Source organism: Chiloscyllium plagiosum, unplaced genomic scaffold (genome assembly GCF_037043375.1).
Source record: "Chiloscyllium plagiosum isolate Xiang-an unplaced genomic scaffold, Cpla_swu_hap1 HiC_scaffold_3, whole genome shotgun sequence".
Lineage (NCBI taxonomy): Eukaryota > Metazoa > Chordata > Chondrichthyes > Orectolobiformes > Hemiscylliidae > Chiloscyllium > Chiloscyllium plagiosum.
Genome location: NW_028270141.1, coordinates 141,682,305 through 141,705,494, shown reverse-complemented (window position 1 = coordinate 141,705,494; position 23,190 = coordinate 141,682,305). Strand labels below are relative to the sequence as shown.

The window sequence follows — 23,190 nt, the reverse complement described above, 5'->3', positions numbered from 1 at the left end:
TGAACCTACGCTGCATTCCCTCAATAGCCAGAATGTCTCTCCTCAAATTTGGAGACCAGAACTGCACACAGTACTCCAGGTGTGGTCTCACCAGGGCCCTGTACAGCTGCAGAAGGACCTCTTTGCTTCTATACTCAATCCCTCTTGTTATGAAGGCCAGCATGCTATTAGCCTTCTTCACTACCTGCTGTACCTGCATGCTTACCTTCATTGAGTGGTGTACAAGAACCCCCAGATCTCTCTGTACTGCCCCTTTACCTAAATTGATTCCACTTAGGTGGTAATCTGCCTTCCTGTTCTTGCCACCAAAGTGGATAAGGATCCATTTATCCACGTGAAAGTGCATCTGCCATGCATCTGAGCACTCACCTAACTTGTCCAGGTCACCCTGTAATCTCCTAACATCCTCATCACATTTCACCCTGCCACCCAGCTGATGAAATTTGCGAATGTTATTGCTAATACCATCTTGTATATCCTGAAGATAGATTGTAAAAAGCTGCGGTCCCAGTACTGATCCGTGCGGTACCCCACTGGTCAGTGCCCGGCATTCCGAAATGGAGGGGTGGAGGAGTGTGGAAGGATGAGAGGATGCAGGTTGGGGCCCTATGAAGCAGGGGGAGGGCTTGCAGTTGGCCTGTGTGGGGATGTGGGAGACTACAGGAGCCTGGTGGGCAAGGGCTGGCCTGAAAGGCAGCTGGAGGGACGGAGGGAGGGAAGCACGCACGGAGGAGGAAGAGCAAAGAGAAAAGAGAAAAAAAAGCCAAAGGGGATAAAGAGAAAGAGCAAGAAAGAAAATGTGGCTGGCCAGCACGCCTTGAAGTAGGGAGAAAAGGCAGGGGCCAGCGCCTACGGCCATACTAGTCTGAAAACGTCTGATCTCGGAAGCTAAGCAGACTCAGGCCTGGTTAGTACTTGGATGGGAGACCGCCTGGGAATACCAGGTGCAGTAGGCTTTTTCCGCCAGCAGTGGCTGCTCAAGTCACCCCTCTGCACTTGTCTTGTGCCAGGCAATGGAGCGGCAGGTTATTTTTGCTGCTGCTGCTGTGCCTGGCATCAGTCTCCTGCAGGCACGAGACACGGAGGGGAGGAGAGCGGAGCGCTGCCAAAATCAGCAAGAAAGGCGGAAAGAAAGGGATTGGGGCTGCACGCTGTCTGCGGGTGGCAGTCAGGAAAGGCGGACAATAGACAATAGGTGCAGGAGTTGGCCATTCTGCCCTTCCAGCCTGCACCACCATTCAATATGATCATGGCTGATCATCCTTAATCAGTATCCTGTTCCTGCCTTATCTCCATAACCCTTGATTCCACTATCCTTGAGAGCTCTATCCAACTCTTTCTTAAATGAATCCAGAGACTGGGCCTCCACTGCCCTCTGGGGCAGAGCATTCCACACAGCCACCACTCTCTGGGTGAAGAAGTTTCTCCTCATCTCTGTCCTAAATGGTCTACCCCGTATTTTTAAGCTGTGTCCTCTGTTTCGGCACTCACCCCGCAGCGGAAACATGTTGCCTGCCGCCAGAGTGTCCAATCCTTTGATCATCTTATATGTCTCAACCAGATCCCCTCTCAGTCTTCTAAACTCAAGGGTACACAAGCCCAGTCGCTCCAGTCTTTCAGTGTAAGGTAATCCCGCCATTCCAGGAATTGACCTCGTGAACCTACGCTGCATTCCCTCAATAGCCAGAATGTCTCTCCTCAAATTTGGAGACCAGAACTGCACACAGTACTCCAGGTGTGGTCTCACCAGGGCCCTGTACAGCTGCAGAAGAACCTCTTTGCTTCTATACTCAATCCCTCTTGTTATGAAGGCCAGCATGCTATTAGCCTTCTTCACGACCTGCTGTACCTGCATGCTTACCTTCATTGAGTGGTGTACAAGAACCCCCAGATCTCTCTGTACTGCCCCTTTACCTAAATTGATTCCACTTAGGTGGTAATCTGCCTTCCTGTTCTTGCCACCAAAGTGGATAAGGATCCATTTATCCACGTGAAAGTGCATCTGCCATGCATCTGAGCACTCACCTAACTTGTCCAGGTCACCCTGTAATCTCCTAACATCCTCATCACATTTCACCCTGCCACCCAGCTGATGGAATTTGCGAATGTTATTGCTAATACCATCTTGTATATCCTGAAGATAGATTGTAAAAAGCTGCGGTCCCAGTACTGATCCGTGCGGTACCCCACTGGTCAGTGCCCGGCATTCCGAAATGGAGGGGTGGAGGAGTGTGGAAGGATGAGAGAATGCAGGCTGCGGCCCTATGAAGCAGGGGGAGGGCTTGCAGTTGGCCTGTGTGGGGATGTGGGAGACTACAGGAGCCTGGTGGGCAAGGGCTGGCTGAAAGGCAGCTGGAGGGACGGAGGGAGGGAAGCACGCACGGAGGAGGAAGAGCAAAGAGAAAAGAGAAAAAAAAGCCAAAGGGGATAAAGAGAAAGAGCAAGAAAGAAAATGTGGCTGGCCAGCACGCCTTGAAGTAGGGAGAAAAGGCAGGGGCCAGCGCCTACGGCCATACTAGTCTGAAAACGCCCGATCTCGTCTGATCTCGGAAGCTAAGCAGACTCAGTCCTGGTTAGTACTTGGATGGGAGACCGCCTGGGAATACCAGGTGCAGTAGGCTTTTTCCGCCAGCAGTGGCTGCTCAAGTCACCCCTCTGCACTTGTCTTGTGCCAGGCAATGGAGCGGCAGGTTATTTTTGCTGCTGCTGCTGTGCCTGGCATCAGTCTCCTGCAGGCACGAGACACGGAGGGGAGGAGAGCGGAGCGCTGCCAAAATCAGCAAGAAAGGCGGAAAGAAAGGGATTGGGGCTGCACGCTGTCTGCGGGTGGCAGTCAGGAAAGGCGGACAATAGACAATAGGTGCAGGAGTTGGCCATTCTGCCCTTCCAGCCTGCACCACCATTCAATATGATCATGGCTGATCATCCTTAATCAGTATCCTGTTCCTGCCTTATCTCCATAACCCTTGATTCCACTATCCTTGAGAGCTCTATCCAACTCTTTCTTAAATGAATCCAGAGACTGGGCCTCCACTGCCCTCTGGGGCAGAGCATTCCACACAGCCACCACTCTCTGGGTGAAGAAGTTTCTCCTCATCTCTGTCCTAAATGGTCTACCCCGTATTTTTAAGCTGTGTCCTCTGTTTCGGCACTCACCCCGCAGCGGAAACATGTTGCCTGCCGCCAGAGTGTCCAATCCTTTGATCATCTTATATGTCTCAACCAGATCCCCTCTCAGTCTTCTAAACTCAAGGGTACACAAGCCCAGTCGCTCCAGTCTTTCAGTGTAAGGTAATCCCGCCATTCCAGGAATTGACCTCGTGAACCTACGCTGCATTCCCTCAATAGCCAGAATGTCTCTCCTCAAATTTGGAGACCAGAACTGCACACAGTACTCCAGGTGTGGTCTCACCAGGGCCCTGTACAGCTGCAGAAGGACCTCTTTGCTTCTATACTCAATCCCTCTTGTTATGAAGGCCAGCATGCTATTAGCCTTCTTCACTACCTGCTGTACCTGCAAGCTTACCTTCATTGAGTGGTGTACAAGAACCCCCAGATCTCTCTGTACTGCCCCTTTACCTAAATTGATTCCACTTAGGTGGTAATCTGCCTTCCTGTTCTTGCCACCAAAGTGGATAAGGATCCATTTATCCACGTGGAAGTGCATCTGCCATGCATCTGAGCACTCACCTAACTTGTCCAGGTCACCCTGTAATCTCCTAACATCCTCATCACATTTCACCCTGCCACCCAGCTGATGAAATTTGCGAATGTTATTGCTAATACCATCTTGTATATCCTGAAGATAGATTGTAAAAAGCTGCGGTCCCAGTACTGATCCGTGCGGTACCCCACTGGTCAGTGCCCGGCATTCCGAAATGGAGGGGTGGAGGAGTGTGGAAGGATGAGAGAATGCAGGCTGCGGCCCTATGAAGCAGGGGGAGGGCTTGCAGTTGGCCTGTGTGGGGATGTGGGAGACTACAGGAGCCTGGTGGGCAAGGGCTGGCTGAAAGGCAGCTGGAGGGACGGAGGGAGGGAAGCACGCACGGAGGAGGAAGAGCAAAGAGAAAAGAGAAAAAAAAGCCAAAGGGGATAAAGAGAAAGAGCAAGAAAGAAAATGTGGCTGGCCAGCACGCCTTGAAGTAGGGAGAAAAGGCAGGGGCCAGCGCCTACGGCCATACTAGTCTGAAAACGCCCGATCTCGTCTGATCTTGGAAGCTCAGCAGACTCAGGCCTGGTTAGTACTTGGATGGGAGACCGCCTGGGAATACCAGGTGCAGTAGGCTTTTTCCGCCAGCAGTGGCTGCTCAAGTCACCCCTCTGCACTTGTCTTGTGCCAGGCAATGGAGCGGCAGGTTATTTTTGCTGCTGCTGCTGTGCCTGGCATCAGTCTCCTGCAGGCACGAGACACGGAGGGGAGGAGAGCGGAGCGCTGCCAAAATCAGCAAGAAAGGCGGAAAGAAAGGGATTGGGGCTGCACGCTGTCTGCGGGTGGCAGTCAGGAAAGGCGGACAATAGACAATAGGTGCAGGAGTTGGCCATTCTGCCCTTCCAGCCTGCACCACCATTCAATATGATCATGGCTGATCATCCTTAATCAGTATCCTGTTCCTGCCTTATCTCCATAACCCTTGATTCCACTATCCTTGAGAGCTCTATCCAACTCTTTCTTAAATGAATCCAGAGACTGGGCCTCCACTGCCCTCTGGGGCAGAGCATTCCACACAGCCACCACTCTCTGGGTGAAGAAGTTTCTCCTCATCTCTGTCCTAAATGGTCTACCCCGTATTTTTAAGCTGTGTCCTCTGTTTCGGCACTCACCCCGCAGCGGAAACATGTTGCCTGCCGCCAGAGTGTCCAATCCTTTGATCATCTTATATGTCTCAACCAGATCCCCTCTCAGTCTTCTAAACTCAAGGGTACACAAGCCCAGTCGCTCCAGTCTTTCAGTGTAAGGTAATCCCGCCATTCCAGGAATTGACCTCGTGAACCTACGCTGCATTCCCTCAATAGCCAGAATGTCTCTCCTCAAATTTGGAGACCAGAACTGCACACAGTACTCCAGGTGTGGTCTCACCAGGGCCCTGTACAGCTGCAGAAGGACCTCTTTGCTTCTATACTCAATCCCTCTTGTTATGAAGGCCAGCATGCTATTAGCCTTCTTCACTACCTGCTGTACCTGCATGCTTACCTTCATTGAGTGGTGTACAAGAACCCCCAGATCTCTCTGTACTGCCCCTTTACCTAAATTGATTCCACTTAGGTGGTAATCTGCCTTCCTGTTCTTGCCACCAAAGTGGATAAGGATCCATTTATCCACGTGGAAGTGCATCTGCCATGCATCTGAGCACTCACCTAACTTGTCCAGGTCACCCTGTAATCTCCTAACATCCTCATCACATTTCACCCTGCCACCCAGCTGATGAAATTTGCGAATGTTATTGCTAATACCATCTTGTATATCCTGAAGATAGATTGTAAAAAGCTGCGGTCCCAGTACTGATCCGTGCGGTACCCCACTGGTCAGTGCCCGGCATTCCGAAATGGAGGGGTGGAGGAGTGTGGAAGGATGAGAGAATGCAGGCTGCGGCCCTATGAAGCAGGGGGAGGGCTTGCAGTTGGCCTGTGTGGGGATGTGGGAGACTACAGGAGCCTGGTGGGCAAGGGCTGGCTGAAAGGCAGCTGGAGGGACGGAGGGAGGGAAGCACGCACGGAGGAGGAAGAGCAAAGAGAAAAGAGAAAAAAAAGCCAAAGGGGATAAAGAGAAAGAGCAAGAAAGAAAATGTGGCTGGCCAGCACGCCTTGAAGTAGGGAGAAAAGGCAGGGGCCAGCGCCTACGGCCATACTAGTCTGAAAACGCCCGATCTCGTCTGATCTCGGAAGCTAACCAGACTCAGGCCTGGTTAGTACTTGGATGGGAGACCGCCTGGGAATACCAGGTGCAGTAGGCTTTTTCCGCCAGCAGTGGCTGCTCAAGTCACCCCTCTGCACTTGTCTTGTGCCAGGCAATGGAGCGGCAGGTTATTTTTGCTGCTGCTGCTGTGCCTGGCATCAGTCTCCTGCAGGCACGAGACACGGAGGGGAGGAGAGCGGAGCGCTGCCAAAATCAGCAAGAAAGGCGGAAAGAAAGGGATTGGGACTGCACGCTGTCTGCGGGTGGCAGTCAGGAAAGGCGGACAATAGACAATAGGTGCAGGAGTTGGCCATTCTGCCCTTCCAGCCTGCACCACCATTCAATATGATCATGGCTGATCATCCTTAATCAGTATCCTGTTCCTGCCTTATCTCCATAACCCTTGATTCCACTATCCTTGAGAGCTCTATCCAACTCTTTCTTAAATGAATCCAGAGACTGGGCCTCCACTGCCCTCTGGGGCAGAGCATTCCACACAGCCACCACTCTCTGGGTGAAGAAGTTTCTCCTCATCTCTGTCCTAAATGGTCTACCCCGTATTTTTAAGCTGTGTCCTCTGTTTCGGCACTCACCCCGCAGCGGAAACATGTTGCCTGCCGCCAGAGTGTCCAATCCTTTGATCATCTTATATGTCTCAACCAGATCCCCTCTCAGTCTTCTAAACTCAAGGGTACACAAGCCCAGTCGCTCCAGTCTTTCAGTGTAAGGTAATCCCGCCATTCCAGGAATTGACCTCGTGAACCTACGCTGCATTCCCTCAATAGCCAGAATGTCTCTCCTCAAATTTGGAGACCAGAACTGCACACAGTACTCCAGGTGTGGTCTCACCAGGGCCCTGTACAGCTGCAGAAGGACCTCTTTGCTCCTATACTCAATCCCTCTTGTTATGAAGGCCAGCATGCTATTAGCCTTCTTCACTACCTGCTGTACCTGCATGCTTACCTTCATTGAGTGGTGTACAAGAACCCCCAGATCTCTCTGTACTGCCCCTTTACCTAAATTGATTCCACTTAGGTGGTAATCTGCCTTCCTGTTCTTGCCACCAAAGTGGATAAGGATCCATTTATCCACGTGAAAGTGCATCTGCCATGCATCTGAGCACTCACCTAACTTGTCCAGGTCACCCTGTAATCTCCTAACATCCTCATCACATTTCACCCTGCCACCCAGCTGATGAAATTTGCGAATGTTATTGCTAATACCATCTTGTATATCCTGAAGATAGATTGTAAAAAGCTGCGGTCCCAGTACTGATCCGTGCGGTACCCCACTGGTCAGTGCCCGGCATTCCGAAATGGAGGGGTGGAGGAGTGTGGAAGGATGAGAGAATGCAGGCTGCGGCCCTATGAAGCAGGGGGAGGGCTTGCAGTTGGCCTGTGTGGGGATGTGGGAGACTACAGGAGCCTGGTGGGCAAGGGCTGGCTGAAAGGCAGCTGGAGGGACGGAGGGAGGGAAGCACGCACGGAGGAGGAAGAGCAAAGAGAAAAGAGAAAAAAAAGCCAAAGGGGATAAAGAGAAAGAGCAAGAAAGAAAATGTGGCTGGCCAGCACGCCTTGAAGTAGGGAGAAAAGGCAGGGGCCAGCGCCTACGGCCAGCGCCTACGGCCGTACTAGTCTGAAAACGCCCGATCTCGTCTGATCTCGGTAGCTAAGCAGACTCAGGCCTGGTTAGTACTTGGATGGGAGACCGCCTGGGAATACCAGGTGCAGTAGGCTTTTTCCGCCAGCAGTGGCTGCTCAAGTCACCCCTCTGCACTTGTCTTGTGCCAGGCAATGGAGCGGCAGGTTATTTTTGCTGCTGCTGCTGTGCCTGGCATCAGTCTCCTGCAGGCACGAGACACGGAGGGGAGGAGAGCGGAGCGCTGCCAAAATCAGCAAGAAAGGCGGAAAGAAAGGGATTGGGGCTGCACGCTGTCTGCGGGTGGCAGTCAGGAAAGGCGGACAATAGACAATAGGTGCAGGAGTTGGCCATTCTGCCCTTCCAGCCTGCACCACCATTCAATATGATCATGGCTGATCATCCTTAATCAGTATCCTGTTCCTGCCTTATCTCCATAACCCTTGATTCCACTATCCTTGAGAGCTCTATCCAACTCTTTCTTAAATTAATCCAGAGACTGGGCCTCCACTGCCCTCTGGGGCAGAGCATTCCACACAGCCACCACTCTCTGGGTGAAGAAGTTTCTCCTCATCTCTGTCCTAAATGGTCTACCCCGTATTTTTAAGCTGTGTCCTCTGTTTCGGCACTCACCCCGCAGCGGAAACATGTTGCCTGCCGCCAGAGTGTCCAATCCTTTGATCATCTTATATGTCTCAACCAGATCCCCTCTCAGTCTTCTAAACTCAAGGGTACACAAGCCCAGTCGCTCCAGTCTTTCAGTGTAAGGTAATCCCGCCATTCCAGGAATTGACCTCGTGAACCTACGCTGCATTCCCTCAATAGCCAGAATGTCTCTCCTCAAATTTGGAGACCAGAACTGCACACAGTACTCCAGGTGTGGTCTCACCAGGGCCCTGTACAGCTGCAGAAGGACCTCTTTGCTTCTATACTCAATCCCTCTTGTTATGAAGGCCAGCATGCTATTAGCCTTCTTCACTACCTGCTGTACCTGCATGCTTACCTTCATTGAGTGGTGTACAAGAACCCCCAGATCTCTCTGTACTGCCCCTTTACCTAAATTGATTCCACTTAGGTGGTAATCTGCCTTCCTGTTCTTGCCACCAAAGTGGATAAGGATCCATTTATCCACGTGGAAGTGCATCTGCCATGCATCTGAGCACTCACCTAACTTGTCCAGGTCACCCTGTAATCTCCTAACATCCTCATCACATTTCACCCTGCCACCCAGCTGATGAAATTTGCGAATGTTATTGCTAATACCATCTTGTATATCCTGAAGATAGATTGTAAAAAGCTGCGGTCCCAGTACTGATCCGTGCGGTACCCCACTGGTCAGTGCCCGGCATTCCGAAATGGAGGGGTGGAGGAGTGTGGAAGGATGAGAGAATGCAGGCTGCGGCCCTATGAAGCAGGGGGAGGGCTTGCAGTTGGCCTGTGTGGGGATGTGGGAGACTACAGGAGCCTGGTGGGCAAGGGCTGGCTGAAAGGCAGCTGGAGGGACGGAGGGAGGGAAGCACGCACGGAGGAGGAAGAGCAAAGAGAAAAGAGAAAAAAAAGCCAAAGGGGATAAAGAGAAAGAGCAAGAAAGTAAATGTGGCTGGCCAGCACGCCTTGAAGTAGGGAGAAAAGGCAGGGGCCAGCGCCTACGGCCATACTAGTCTGAAATCGCCCGATCTCGTCTGATCTCGGAAGCTAAGCAGACTCAGGCCTGGTTAGTACTTGGATGGGAGACCGCCTGGGAATACCAGGTGCAGTAGGCTTTTTCCGCCAGCAGTGGCTGCTCAAGTCACCCCTCTGCACTTGTCTTGTGCCAGGCAATGGAGCGGCAGGTTATTTTTGCTGCTGCTGCTGTGCCTGGCATCAGTCTCCTGCAGGCACGAGACACGGAGGGGAGGAGAGCGGAGCGCTGCCAAAATCAGCAAGAAAGGCGGAAAGAAAGGGATTGGGGCTGCACGCTGTCTGCGGGTGGCAGTCAGGAAAGGCGGACAATAGACAATAGGTGCAGGAGTTGGCCATTCTGCCCTTCCAGCCTGCACCACCATTCAATATGATCATGGCTGATCATCCTTAATCAGTATCCTGTTCCTGCCTTATCTCCATAACCCTTGATTCCACTATCCTTGAGAGCTCTATCCAACTCTTTCTTAAATGAATCCAGAGACTGGGCCTCCACTGCCCTCTGGGGCAGAGCATTCCACACAGCCACCACTCTCTGGGTGAAGAAGTTTCTCCTCATCTCTGTCCTAAATGGTCTACCCCGTATTTTTAAGCTGTGTCCTCTGTTTCGGCACTCACCCCGCAGCGGAAACATGTTGCCTGCCGCCAGAGTGTCCAATCCTTTGATCATCTTATATGTCTCAACCAGATCCCCTCTCAGTCTTCTAAACTCAAGGGTACACAAGCCCAGTCGCTCCAGTCTTTCAGTGTAAGGTAATCCCGCCATTCCAGGAATTGACCTCGTGAACCTACGCTGCATTCCCTCAAAAGCCAGAATGTCTCTCCTCAAATTTGGAGACCAGAACTGCACACAGTACTCCAGGTGTGGTCTCACCAGGGCCCTGTACAGCTGCAGAAGGACCTCTTTGCTTCTATACTCAATCCCTCTTGTTATGAAGGCCAGCATGCTATTAGCCTTCTTCACTACCTGCTGTACCTGCATGCTTACCTTCATTGAGTGGTGTACAAGAACCCCCAGATCTCTCTGTACTGCCCCTTTACCTAAATTGATTCCACTTAGGTGGTAATCTGCCTTCCTGTTCTTGCCACCAAAGTGGATAAGGATCCATTTATCCACGTGAAAGTGCATCTGCCATGCATCTGAGCACTCACCTAACTTGTCCAGGTCACCCTGTAATCTCCTAACATCCTCATCACATTTCACCCTGCCACCCAGCTGATGAAATTTGCGAATGTTATTGCTAATACCATCTTGTATATCCTGAAGATAGATTGTAAAAAGCTGCGGTCCCAGTACTGATCCGTGCGGTACCCCACTGGTCAGTGCCCGGCATTCCGAAATGGAGGGGTGGAGGAGTGTGGAAGGATGAGAGAATGCAGGCTGCGGCCCTATGAAGCAGGGGGAGGGCTTGCAGTTGGCCTGTGTGGGGATGTGGGAGACTACAGGAGCCTGGTGGGCAAGGGCTGGCTGAAAGGCAGCTGGAGGGACGGAGGGAGGGAAGCACGCACGGAGGAGGAAGAGCAAAGAGAAAAGAGAAAAAAAAGCCAAAGGGGATAAAGAGAAAGAGCAAGAAAGAAAATGTGGCTGGCCAGCACGCCTTGAAGTAGGGAGAAAAGGCAGGGGCCAGCGCCTACGGCCAGCGCCTACGGCCGTACTAGTCTGAAAACGCCCGATCTCGTCTGATCTCGGAAGCTAAGCAGACTCAGGCCTGGTTAGTACTTGGATGGGAGACCGCCTGGGAATACCAGGTGCAGTAGGCTTTTTCCGCCAGCAGTGGCTGCTCAAGTCACCCCTCTGCACTTGTCTTGTGCCAGGCAATGGAGCGGCAGGTTATTTTTGCTGCTGCTGCTGTGCCTGGCATCAGTCTCCTGCAGGCACGAGACACGGAGGGGAGGAGAGCGGAGCGCTGCCAAAATCAGCAAGAAAGGCGGAAAGAAAGGGATTGGGGCTGCACGCTGTCTGCGGGTGGCAGTCAGGAAAGGCGGACAATAGACAATAGGTGCAGGAGTTGGCCATTCTGCCCTTCCAGCCTGCACCACCATTCAATATGATCATGGCTGATCATCCTTAATCAGTATCCTGTTCCTGCCTTATCTCCATAACCCTTGATTCCACTATCCTTGAGAGCTCTATCCAACTCTTTCTTAAATGAATCCAGAGACTGGGCCTCCACTGCCCTCTGGGGCAGAGCATTCCACACAGCCACCACTCTCTGGGTGAAGAAGTTTCTCCTCATCTCTGTCCTAAATGGTCTACCCCGTATTTTTAAGCTGTGTCCTCTGTTTCGGCACTCACCCCGCAGCGGAAACATGTTGCCTGCCGCCAGAGTGTCCAATCCTTTGATCATCTTATATGTCTCAACCAGATCCCCTCTCAGTCTTCTAAACTCAAGGGTACACAAGCCCAGTCGCTCCAGTCTTTCAGTGTAAGGTAATCCCGCCATTCCAGGAATTGACCTCGTGAACCTACGCTGCATTCCCTCAATAGCCAGAATGTCTCTCCTCAAATTTGGAGACCAGAACTGCACACAGTACTCCAGGTGTGGTCTCACCAGGGCCCTGTACAGCTGCAGAAGGACCTCTTTGCTTCTATACTCAATCCCTCTTGTTATGAAGGCCAGAATGCTATTAGCCTTCTTCACTACCTGCTGTACCTGCATGCTTACCTTCATTGAGTGGTGTACAAGAACCCCCAGATCTCTCTGTACTGCCCCTTTACCTAAATTGATTCCACTTAGGTGGTAATCTGCCTTCTTGTTCTTGCCACCAAAGTGGATAAGGATCCATTTATCCACGTGAAAGTGCATCTGCCATGCATCTGAGCACTCACCTAACTTGTCCAGGTCACCCTGTAATCTCCTAACATCCTCATCACATTTCACCCTGCCACCCAGCTGATGAAATTTGCGAATGTTATTGCTAATACCATCTTGTATATCCTGAAGATAGATTGTAAAAAGCTGCGGTCCCAGTACTGATCCGTGCGGTACCCCACTGGTCAGTGCCTGGCATTCCGAAATGGAGGGGTGGAGGAGTGTGGAAGGATGAGAGAATGCAGGCTGCGGCCCTATGAAGCAGGGGGAGGGCTTGCAGTTGGCCTGTGTGGGGATGTGGGAGACTACAGGAGCCTGGTGGGCAAGGGCTGGCTGAAAGGCAGCTGGAGGGACGGAGGGAGGGAAGCACGCACGGAGGAGGAAGAGCAAAGAGAAAAGAGAAAAAAAAGCCAAAGGGGATAAAGAGAAAGAGCAAGAAAGAAAATGTGGCTGGCCAGCACGCCTTGAAGTAGGGAGAAAAGGCAGGGGCCAGCGCCTACGGCCATACTAGTCTGAAAACGCCCGATCTCGTCTGATCTCGGAAGCTAAGCAGACTCAGGCCTGGTTAGTACTTGGATGGGAGACCGCCTGGGAATACCAGGTGCAGTAGGCTTTTTCCGCCAGCAGTGGCTGCTCAAGTCACCCCTCTGCACTTGTCTTGTGCCAGGCAATGGAGCGGCAGGTTATTTTTGCTGCTGCTGCTGTGCCTGGCATCAGTCTCCTGCAGGCACGAGACACGGAGGGGAGGAGAGCGGAGCGCTGCCAAAATCAGCAAGAAAGGCGGAAAGAAAGGGATTGGGGCTGCACGCTGTCTGCGGGTGGCAGTCAGGAAAGGCGGACAATAGACAATAGGTGCAGGAGTTGGCCATTCTGCCCTTCCAGCCTGCACCACCATTCAATATGATCATGGCTGATCATCCTTAATCAGTATCCTGTTCCTGCCTTATCTCCATAACCCTTGATTCCACTATCCTTGAGAGCTCTATCCAACTCTTTCTTAAATGAATCCAGAGACTGGGCCTCCACTGCCCTCTGGGGCAGAGCATTCCACACAGCCACCACTCTCTGGGTGAAGAAGTTTCTCCTCATCTCTGTCCTAAATGGTCTACCCCGTATTTTTAAGCTGTGTCCTCTGTTTCGGCACTCACCCCGCAGCGGAAACATGTTGCCTGCCGCCAGAGTGTCCAATCCTTTGATCATCTTATATGTCTCAACCAGATCCCCTCTCAGTCTTCTAAACTCAAGGGTACACAAGCCCAGTCGCTCCAGTCTTTCAGTGTAAGGTAATCCCGCCATTCCAGGAATTGACCTCGTGAACCTACGCTGCATTCCCTCAATAGCCAGAATGTCTCTCCTCAAATTTGGAGACCAGAACTGCACACAGTACTCCAGGTGTGGTCTCACCAGGGCCCTGTACAGCTGCAGAAGAACCTCTTTGCTTCTATACTCAATCCTTCTTGTTATGAAGGCCAGCATGCTATTAGCCTTCTTCACTACCTGCTGTACCTGCATGCTTACCTTCATTGAGTGGTGTACAAGAACCCCCAGATCTCTCTGTACTGCCCCTTTACCTAAATTGATTCCACTTAGGTGGTAATCTGCCTTCCTGTTCTTGCCACCAAAGTGGATAAGGATCCATTTATCCACGTGAAAGTGCATCTGCCATGCATCTGAGCACTCACCTAACTTGTCCAGGTCACCCTGTAATCTCCTAACATCCTCATCACATTTCACCCTGCCACCCAGCTGATGAAATTTGCGAATGTTATTGCTAATACCATCTTGTATATCCTGAAGATAGATTGTAAAAAGCTGCGGTCCCAGTACTGATCCGTGCGGTACCCCACTGGTCAGTGCCCGGCATTCCGAAATGGAGGGGTGGAGGAGTGTGGAAGGATGAGAGAATGCAGGCTGCGGCCCTATGAAGCAGGGGGAGGGCTTGCAGTTGGCCTGTGTGGGGATGTGGGAGACTACAGGAGCCTGGTGGGCAAGGGCTGGCTGAAAGGCAGCTGGAGGGACGGAGGGAGGGAAGCACGCACGGAGGAGGAAGAGCAAAGAGAAAAGAGAAAAAAAAGCCAAAGGGGATAAAGAGAAAGAGCAAGAAAGAAAATGTGGCTGGCCAGCACGCTTTGAAGTAGGGAGAAAAGGCAGGGGCCAGCGCCTACGGCCATACTAGTCTGAAAACGCCCGATCTCGTCTGATCTCGGAAGCTAAGCAGACTCAGGCCTGGTTAGTACTTGGATGGGAGACCGCCTGGGCATACCAGGTGCAGTAGGCTTTTTCCGCCAGCAGTGGCTGCTCAAGTCACCCCTCTGCACTTGTCTTGTGCCAGGCAATGGAGCGGCAGGTTATTTTTGCTGCTGCTGCTGTGCCTGGCATCAGTCTCCTGCAGGCACGAGACACGGAGGGGAGGAGAGCGGAGCGCTGCCAAAATCAGCAAGAAAGGCGGAAAGAAAGGGATTGGGGCTGCACGCTGTCTGCGGGTGGCAGTCAGGAAAGGCGGACAATAGACAATAGGTGCAGGAATTGGCCATTCTGCCCTTCCAGCCTGCACCACCATTCAATATGATCATGGCTGATCATCCTTAATCAGTATCCTGTTCCTGCCTTATCTCCATAACCCTTGATTCCACTATCCTTGAGAGCTCTATCCAACTCTTTCTTAAATGAATCCAGAGACTGGGCCTCCACTGCCCTCTGGGGCAGAGCATTCCACACAGCCACCACTCTCTGGGTGAAGAAGTTTCTCCTCATCTCTGTCCTAAATGGTCTACCCCGTATTTTTAAGCTGTGTCCTCTGTTTCGGCACTCACCCCGCAGCGGAAACATGTTGCCTGCCGCCAGAGTGTCCAATCCTTTGATCATCTTATATGTCTCAACCAGATCCCCTCTCAGTCTTCTAAACTCAAGGGTACACAAGCCCAGTCGCTCCAGTCTTTCAGTGTAAGGTAATCCCGCCATTCCAGGAATTGACCTCGTGAACCTACGCTGCATTCCCTCAATAGCCAGAATGTCTCTCCTCAAATTTGGAGACCAGAACTGCACACAGTACTCCAGGTGTGGTCTCACCAGGGCCCTGTACAGCTGCAGAAGGACCTCTTTGCTTCTATACTCAATCCCTCTTGTTATGAAGGCCAGCATGCTATTAGCCTTCTTCACTACCTGCTGTACCTGCATGCTTACCTTCATTGAGTGGTGTACAAGAACCCCCAGATCTCTCTGTACTGCCCCTTTACCTAAATTGATTCCACTTAGGTGGTAATCTGCCTTCCTGTTCTTGCCACCAAAGTGGATAAGGATCCATTTATCCACGTGAAAGTGCATCTGCCATGCATCTGAGCACTCACCTAACTTGTCCAGGTCACCCTGTAATCTCCTAACATCCTCATCACATTTCACCCTGCCACCCAGCTGATGAAATTTGCGAATGTTATTGCTAATACCATCTTGTATATCCTGAAGATAGATTGTAAAAAGCTGCGGTCCCAGTACTGATCCGTGCGGTACCCCACTGGTCAGTGCCCGGCATTCCGAAATGGAGGGGTGGAGGAGTGTGGAAGGATGAGAGAATGCAGGCTGCGGCCCTATGAAGCAGGGGGAGGGCTTGCAGTTGGCCTGTGTGGGGATGTGGGAGACTACAGGAGCCTGGTGGGCAAGGGCTGGCTGAAAGGCAGCTGGAGGGACGGAGGGAGGGAAGCACGCACGGAGGAGGAAGAGCAAAGAGAAAAGAGAAAAAAAAGCCAAAGGGGATAAAGAGAAAGAGCAACAAAGAAAATGTGGCTGGCCAGCACGCTTTGAAGTAGGGAGAAAAGGCAGGGGCCAGCGCCTACGGCCATACTAGTCTGAAAACGCCCGATCTCGTCTGATCTCGGAAGCTAAGCAGACTCAGGCCTGGTTAGTACTTGGATGGGAGACCGCCTGGGCATACCAGGTGCAGTAGGCTTTTTCCGCCAGCAGTGGCTGCTCAAGTCACCCCTCTGCACTTGTCTTGTGCCAGGCAATGGAGCGGCAGGTTATTTTTGCTGCTGCTGCTGTGCCTGGCATCAGTCTCCTGCAGGCACGAGACACGGAGGGGAGGAGAGCGGAGCGCTGCCAAAATCAGCAAGAAAGGGATTGGGGCTGCACGCTGTCTGCGGGAGGCAGTCAGGAAAGGCGGACAATAGACAATAGGTGCAGGAGTTGGCCATTCTGCCCTTCCAGCCTGCACCACCATTCAATATGATCATGGCTGATCATCCTTAATCAGTATCCTGTTCCTGCCTTATCTCCATAACCCTTGATTCCACTATCCTTGAGAGCTCTATCCAACTCTTTCTTAAATGAATCCAGAGACTGGGCCTCCACTGCCCTCTGGGGCAGAGCATTCCACACAGCCACCACTCTCTGGGTGAAGAAGTTTCTCCTCATCTCTGTCCTAAATGGTCTACCCCGTATTTTTAAGCTGTGTCCTCTGTTTCGGCACTCACCCCGCAGCGGAAACATGTTGCCTGCCGCCAGAGTGTCCAATCCTTTGATCATCTTATATGTCTCAACCAGATCCCCTCTCAGTCTTCTAAACTCAAGGGTACACAAGCCCAGTCGCTCCAGTCTTTCAGTGTAAGGTAATCCCGCCATTCCAGGAATTGACCTCGTGAACCTACGCTGCATTCCCTCAATAGCCAGAATGTCTCTCCTCAAATTTGGAGACCAGAACTGCACACAGTACTCCAGGTGTGGTCTCACCAGGGCCCTGTACAGCTGCAGAAGGACCTCTTTGCTTCTATACTCAATCCTTCTTGTTATGAAGGCCAGCATGCTATTAGCCTTCTTCACTACCTGCTGTACCTGCATGCTTACCTTCATTGAGTGGTGTACAAGAACCCCCAGATCTCTCTGTACTGCCCCTTTACCTAAATTGATTCCACTTAGGTGGTAATCTGCCTTCCTGTTCTTGCCACCAAAGTGGATAAGGATCCATTTATCCACGTGAAAGTGCATCTGCCATGCATCTGAGCACTCACCTAACTTGTCCAGGTCACCCTGTAATCTCCTAACATCCTCATCACATTTCACCCTGCCACCCAGCTGATGAAATTTGCGAATGTTATTGCTAATACCATCTTGTATATCCTGAAGATAGATTGTAAAAAGCTGCGGTCCCAGTACTGATCCGTGCGGTACCCCACTGGTCAGTGCCTGGCATTCCGAAATGGAGGGGTGGAGGAGTGTGGAAGGATGAGAGAATGCAGGCTGCGGCCCTATGAAGCAGGGGGAGGGCTTGCAGTTGGCCTGTGTGGGGATGTGGGAGACTACAGGAGCCTGGTGGGCAAGGGCTGGCTGAAAGGCAGCTGGAGGGACGGAGGGAGGGAAGCACGCACGGAGGAGGAAGAGCAAAGAGAAAAGAGAAAAAAAAGCCAAAGGGGATAAAGAGAAAGAGCAAGAAAGAAAATGTGGCTGGCCAGCACGCCTTGAAGTAGGGAGAAAAGGCAGGGGCCAGCGCCTACGGCCATACTAGTCTGAAAACGCCCGATCTCGTCTGATCTCGGAAGCTAAGCAGACTCAGGCCTGGTTAGTACTTGGATGGGAGACCGCCTGGGAATACCAGGTGCAGTAGGCTTTTTCCGCCAGCAGTGGCTGCTCAAGTCACCCCTCTGCACTTGTCTTGTGCCAGGCAATGGAGCGGCAGGTTATTTTTGCTGCTGCTGCTGTGCCTGGCATCAGTCTCCTGCAGGCACGAGACACGGAGGGGAGGAGAGCGGAGCGCTGCCAAAATCAGCAAGAAAGGCGGAAAGAAAGGGATTGGGGCTGCACGCTGTCTGCGGGTGGCAGTCAGGAAAGGCGGACAATAGACAATAGGTGCAGGAGTTGGCCATTCTGCCCTTCCAGCCTGCACCACCATTCAATATGATCATGGCTGATCATCCTTAATCAGTATCCTGTTCCTGCCTTATCTCCATAACCCTTGATTCCACTATCCTTGAGAGCTCTATCCAACTCTTTCTTAAATGAATCCAGAGACTGGGCCTCCACTGCCCTCTGGGGCAGAGCATTCCACACAGCCACCACTCTCTGGGTGAAGAAGTTTCTCCTCATCTCTGTCCTAAATGGTCTACCCCGTATTTTTAAGCTGTGTCCTCTGTTTCGGCACTCACCCCGCAGCGGAAACATGTTGCCTGCCGCCAGAGTGTCCAATCCTTTGATCATCTTATATGTCTCAACCAGATCCCCTCTCAGTCTTCTAAACTCAAGGGTACACAAGCCCAGTCGCTCCAGTCTTTCAGTGTAAGGTAATCCCGCCATTCCAGGAATTGACCTCGTGAACCTACGCTGCATTCCCTCAATAGCCAGAATGTCTCTCCTCAAATTTGGAGACCAGAACTGCACACAGTACTCCAGGTGTGGTCTCACCAGGGCCCTGTACAGCTGCAGAAGAACCTCTTTGCTTCTATACTCAATCCCTCTTGTTATGAAGGCCAGCATGCTATTAGCCTTCTTCACTACCTGCTGTACCTGCATGCTTACCTTCATTGAGTGGTGTACAAGAACCCCCAGATCTCTCTGTACTGCCCCTTTACCTAAATTGATTCCACTTAGGTGGTAATCTGCCTTCCTGTTCTTGCCACCAAAGTGGATAAGGATCCATTTATCCACGTGAAAGTGCATCTGCCATGCATCTGAGCACTCACCTAACTTGTCCAGGTCACCCTGTAATCTCCTAACATCCTCATCACATTTCACCCTGCCACCCAGCTGATGAAATTTGCGAATGTTATTGCTAATACCATCTTGTATATCCTGAAGATAGATTGTAAAAAGCTGCGGTCCCAGTACAGATCCGTGCGGTACCCCACTGGTCAGTGCCCGGCATTCCGAAATGGAGGGGTGGAGGAGTGTGGAAGGATGAGAGAATGCAGGCTGCGGCCCTATGAAGCAGGGGGAGGGCTTGCAGTTGGCCTGTGTGGGGATGTGGGAGACTACAGGAGCCTGGTGGGCAAGGGCTGGCTGAAAGGCAGCTGGAGGGACGGAGGGAGGGAAGCACGCACGGAGGAGGAAGAGCAAAGAGAAAAGAGAAAAAAAAGCCAAAGGGGATAAAGAGAAAGAGCAAGAAAGAAAATGTGGCTGGCCAGCACGCTTTGAAGTAGGGAGAAAAGGCAGGGGCCAGCGCCTACGGCCATACTAGTCTGAAAACGCCCGATCTCGTCTGATCTCGGAAGCTAAGCAGACTCAGGCCTGGTTAGTACTTGGATGGGAGACCGCCTGGGAATACCAGGTGCAGTAGGCTTTTTCCGCCAGCAGTGGCTGCTCAAGTCACCCCTCTGCACTTGTCTTGTGCCAGGCAATGGAGCGGCAGGTTATTTTTGCTGCTGCTGCTGTGCCTGGCATCAGTCTCCTGCAGGCACGAGACACGGAGGGGAGGAGAGCGGAGCGCTGCCAAAATCAGCAAGAAAGGCGGAAAGAAAGGGATTGGGGCTGCACGCTGTCTGCGGGTGGCAGTCAGGAAAGGCGGACAATAGACAATAGGTGCAGGAATTGGCCATTCTGCCCTTCCAGCCTGCACCACCATTCAATATGATCATGGCTGATCATCCTTAATCAGTATCCTGTTCCTGCCTTATCTCCATAACCCTTGATTCCACTATCCTTGAGAGCTCTATCCAACTCTTTCTTAAATGAATCCAGAGACTGGGCCTCCACTGCCCTCTGGGGCAGAGCATTCCACACAGCCACCACTCTCTGGGTGAAGAAGTTTCTCCTCATCTCTGTCCTAAATGGTCTACCCCGTATTTTTAAGCTGTGTCCTCTGTTTCGGCACTCACCCCGCAGCGGAAACATGTTGCCTGCCGCCAGAGTGTCCAATCCTTTGATCATCTTATATGTCTCAACCAGATCCCCTCTCAGTCTTCTAAACTCAAGGGTACACAAGCCCAGTCGCTCCAGTCTTTCAGTGTAAGGTAATCCCGCCATTCCAGGAATTGACCTCGTGAACCTACGCTGCATTCCCTCAATAGCCAGAATGTCTCTCCTCAAATTTGGAGACCAGAACTGCACACAGTACTCCAGGTGTGGTCTCACCAGGGCCCTGTACAGCTGCAGAAGGACCTCTTTGCTTCTATACTCAATCCCTCTTGTTATGAAGGCCAGCATGCTATTAGCCTTCTTCACTACCTGCTGTACCTGCATGCTTACCTTCATTGAGTGGTGTACAAGAACCCCCAGATCTCTCTGTACTGCCCCTTTACCTAAATTGATTCCACTTAGGTGGTAATCTGCCTTCCTGTTCTTGCCACCAAAGTGGATAAGGATCCATTTATCCACGTGAAAGTGCATCTGCCATGCATCTGAGCACTCACCTAACTTGTCCAGGTCACCCTGTAATCTCCTAACATCCTCATCACATTTCACCCTGCCACCCAGCTGATGAAATTTGCGAATGTTATTGCTAATACCATCTTGTATATCCTGAAGATAGATTGTAAAAAGCTGCGGTCCCAGTACTGATCCGTGCGGTACCCCACTGGTCAGTGCCCGGCATTCCGAAATGGAGGGGTGGAGGAGTGTGGAAGGATGAGAGAATGCAGGCTGCGGCCCTATGAAGCAGGGGGAGGGCTTGCAGTTGGCCTGTGTGGGGATGTGGGAGACTACAGGAGCCTGGTGGGCAAGGGCTGGCTGAAAGGCAGCTGGAGGGACGGAGGGAGGGAAGCACGCACGGAGGAGGAAGAGCAAAGAGAAAAGAGAAAAAAAAGCCAAAGGGGATAAAGAGAAAGAGCAACAAAGAAAATGTGGCTGGCCAGCACGCTTTGAAGTAGGGAGAAAAGGCAGGGGCCAGCGCCTACGGCCATACTAGTCTGAAAACGCCCGATCTCGTCTGATCTTGGAAGCTAAGCAGACTCAGGCCTGGTTAGTACTTGGATGGGAGACCGCCTGGGCATACCAGGTGCAGTAGGCTTTTTCCGCCAGCAGTGGCTGCTCAAGTCACCCCTCTGCACTTGTCTTGTGCCAGGCAATGGAGCGGCAGGTTATTTTTGCTGCTGCTGCTGTGCCTGGCATCAGTCTCCTGCAGGCACGAGACACGGAGGGGAGGAGAGCGGAGCGCTGCCAAAATCAGCAAGAAAGGGATTGGGGCTGCACGCTGTCTGCGGGAGGCAGTCAGGAAAGGCGGACAATAGACAATAGGTGCAGGAGTTGGCCATTCTGCCCTTCCAGCCTGCACCACCATTCAATATGATCATGGCTGATCATCCTTAATCAGTATCCTGTTCCTGCCTTATCTCCATAACCCTTGATTCCACTATCCTTGAGAGCTCTATCCAACTCTTTCTTAAATGAATCCAGAGACTGGGCCTCCACTGCCCTCTGGGGCAGAGCATTCCACACAGCCACCACTCTCTGGGTGAAGAAGTTTCTCCTCATCTCTGTCCTAAATGGTCTACCCCGTATTTTTAAGCTGTGTCCTCTGTTTCGGCACTCACCCCGCAGCGGAAACATGTTGCCTGCCGCCAGAGTGTCCAATCCTTTGATCATCTTATATGTCTCAACCAGATCCCCTCTCAGTCTTCTAAACTCAAGGGTACACAAGCCCAGTCGCTCCAGTCTTTCAGTGTAAGGTAATCCCGCCATTCCAGGAATTGACCTCGTGAACCTACGCTGCATTCCCTCAATAGCCAGAATGTCTCTCCTCAAATTTGGAGACCAGAACTGCACACAGTACTCCAGGTGTGGTCTCACCAGGGCCCTGTACAGCTGCAGAAGGACCTCTTTGCTTCTATACTCAATCCCTCTTGTTATGAAGGCCAGCATGCTATTAGCCTTCTTCACTACCTGCTGTACCTGCATGCTTACCTTCATTGAGTGGTGTACAAGAACCCCCAGATCTCTCTGTACTGCCCCTTTACCTAAATTGATTCCACTTAGGTGGTAATCTGCCTTCCTGTTCTTGCCACCAAAGTGGATAAGGATCCATTTATCCACGTGAAAGTGCATCTGCCATGCATCTGAGCACTCACCTAACTTGTCCAGGTCACCCTGTAATCTCCTAACATCCTCATCACATTTCACCCTGCCACCCAGCTGATGAAATTTGCGAATGTTATTGCTAATACCATCTTGTATATCCTGAAGATAGATTGTAAAAAGCTGCGGTCCCAGTACTGATCCGTGCGGTACCCCACTGGTCAGTGCCCGGCATTCCGAAATGGAGGGGTGGAGGAGTGTGGAAGGATGAGAGAATGCAGGCTGCGGCCCTATGAAGCAGGGGGAGGGCTTGCAGTTGGCCTGTGTGGGGATGTGGGAGACTACAGGAGCCTGGTGGGCAAGGGCTGGCTGAAAGGCAGCTGGAGGGACGGAGGGAGGGAAGCACGCACGGAGGAGGAAGAGCAAAGAGAAAAGAGAAAAAAAAGCCAAAGGGGATAAAGAGAAAGAGCAAGAAAGAAAATGTGGCTGGCCAGCACGCCTTGAAGTAGGGAGAAAAGGCAGGGGCCAGCGCCTACGGCCATACTAGTCTGAAAACGCCCGATCTCGTCTGATCTCGGAAGCTAAGCAGACTCAGGCCTGGTTAGTACTTGGATGGGAGACCGCCTGGGAATACCAGGTGCAGTAGGCTTTTTCCGCCAGCAGTGGCTGCTCAAGTCACCCCTCTGCACTTGTCTTGTGCCAGGCAATGGAGCGGCAGGTTATTTTTGCTGCTGCTGCTGTGCCTGGCATCAGTCTCCTGCAGGCACGAGACACGGAGGGGAGGAGAGCGGAGCGCTGCCAAAATCAGCAAGAAAGGCGGAAAGAAAGGGATTGGGGCTGCACGCTGTCTGCGGGTGGCAGTCAGGAAAGGCGGACAATAGACAATAGGTGCAGGAGTTGGCCATTCTGCCCTTCCAGCCTGCACCACCATTCAATATGATCATGGCTGATCATCCTTAATCAGTATCCTGTTCCTGCCTTATCTCCATAACCCTTGATTCCACTATCCTTGAGAGCTCTATCCAACTCTTTCTTAAATGAATCCAGAGACTGGGCCTCCACTGCCCTCTGGGGCAGAGCATTCCACACAGCCACCACTCTCTGGGTGAAGAAGTTTCTCCTCATCTCTGTCCTAAATGGTCTACCCCGTATTTTTAAGCTGTGTCCTCTGTTTCGGCACTCACCCCGCAGCGGAAACATGTTGCCTGCCGCCAGAGTGTCCAATCCTTTGATCAT

The 23,190-nt window shown here is 51.9% G+C and overlaps 13 non-coding genes and 1 pseudogene across 13 annotated transcripts; all 14 read left to right on the top strand.

The window, feature by feature from the left end:
• The first annotated feature begins 847 nt into the window (after positions 1 to 847).
• Positions 848 to 956, top strand: LOC148151445 (5S ribosomal RNA; annotated as a pseudogene).
• Positions 957 to 2,502: 1,546 nt separating this feature from the next.
• Positions 2,503 to 2,621, top strand: LOC148151444 (5S ribosomal RNA). Its single transcript, XR_015755596.1, has one exon. It is a non-coding gene; the product is annotated as a 5S ribosomal RNA (ribosomal RNA).
• A 1,546-nt stretch (positions 2,622 to 4,167) lies between these two features.
• On the top strand, positions 4,168 to 4,286 carry LOC148151443 (5S ribosomal RNA). Its single transcript, XR_015756295.1, has one exon. It is a non-coding gene; the product is annotated as a 5S ribosomal RNA (ribosomal RNA).
• Positions 4,287 to 5,832: 1,546 nt separating this feature from the next.
• Positions 5,833 to 5,951, top strand: LOC148151442 (5S ribosomal RNA). The gene has a single exon (XR_015755300.1). It is a non-coding gene; the product is annotated as a 5S ribosomal RNA (ribosomal RNA).
• Positions 5,952 to 7,510: 1,559 nt separating this feature from the next.
• On the top strand, positions 7,511 to 7,629 carry LOC148151441 (5S ribosomal RNA). Its single transcript, XR_015755824.1, has one exon. It is a non-coding gene; the product is annotated as a 5S ribosomal RNA (ribosomal RNA).
• A 1,546-nt stretch (positions 7,630 to 9,175) lies between these two features.
• LOC148151440 (5S ribosomal RNA) lies at positions 9,176 to 9,294 on the top strand. Its single transcript, XR_015756694.1, has one exon. It is a non-coding gene; the product is annotated as a 5S ribosomal RNA (ribosomal RNA).
• A 1,559-nt stretch (positions 9,295 to 10,853) lies between these two features.
• On the top strand, positions 10,854 to 10,972 carry LOC148151439 (5S ribosomal RNA). Its single transcript, XR_015755548.1, has one exon. It is a non-coding gene; the product is annotated as a 5S ribosomal RNA (ribosomal RNA).
• A 1,546-nt stretch (positions 10,973 to 12,518) lies between these two features.
• LOC148151438 (5S ribosomal RNA) lies at positions 12,519 to 12,637 on the top strand. The gene has a single exon (XR_015756525.1). It is a non-coding gene; the product is annotated as a 5S ribosomal RNA (ribosomal RNA).
• Positions 12,638 to 14,183: 1,546 nt separating this feature from the next.
• On the top strand, positions 14,184 to 14,302 carry LOC148151437 (5S ribosomal RNA). The gene has a single exon (XR_015755707.1). It is a non-coding gene; the product is annotated as a 5S ribosomal RNA (ribosomal RNA).
• A 1,546-nt stretch (positions 14,303 to 15,848) lies between these two features.
• On the top strand, positions 15,849 to 15,967 carry LOC148151436 (5S ribosomal RNA). The gene has a single exon (XR_015755706.1). It is a non-coding gene; the product is annotated as a 5S ribosomal RNA (ribosomal RNA).
• Positions 15,968 to 17,501: 1,534 nt separating this feature from the next.
• LOC148151435 (5S ribosomal RNA) lies at positions 17,502 to 17,620 on the top strand. The gene has a single exon (XR_015756524.1). It is a non-coding gene; the product is annotated as a 5S ribosomal RNA (ribosomal RNA).
• Positions 17,621 to 19,166: 1,546 nt separating this feature from the next.
• On the top strand, positions 19,167 to 19,285 carry LOC148151434 (5S ribosomal RNA). Its single transcript, XR_015756523.1, has one exon. It is a non-coding gene; the product is annotated as a 5S ribosomal RNA (ribosomal RNA).
• Positions 19,286 to 20,831: 1,546 nt separating this feature from the next.
• On the top strand, positions 20,832 to 20,950 carry LOC148151433 (5S ribosomal RNA). Its single transcript, XR_015756277.1, has one exon. It is a non-coding gene; the product is annotated as a 5S ribosomal RNA (ribosomal RNA).
• Positions 20,951 to 22,484: 1,534 nt separating this feature from the next.
• Positions 22,485 to 22,603, top strand: LOC148151432 (5S ribosomal RNA). The gene has a single exon (XR_015756522.1). It is a non-coding gene; the product is annotated as a 5S ribosomal RNA (ribosomal RNA).
• The last annotated feature ends 587 nt before the right edge of the window (positions 22,604 to 23,190 follow it).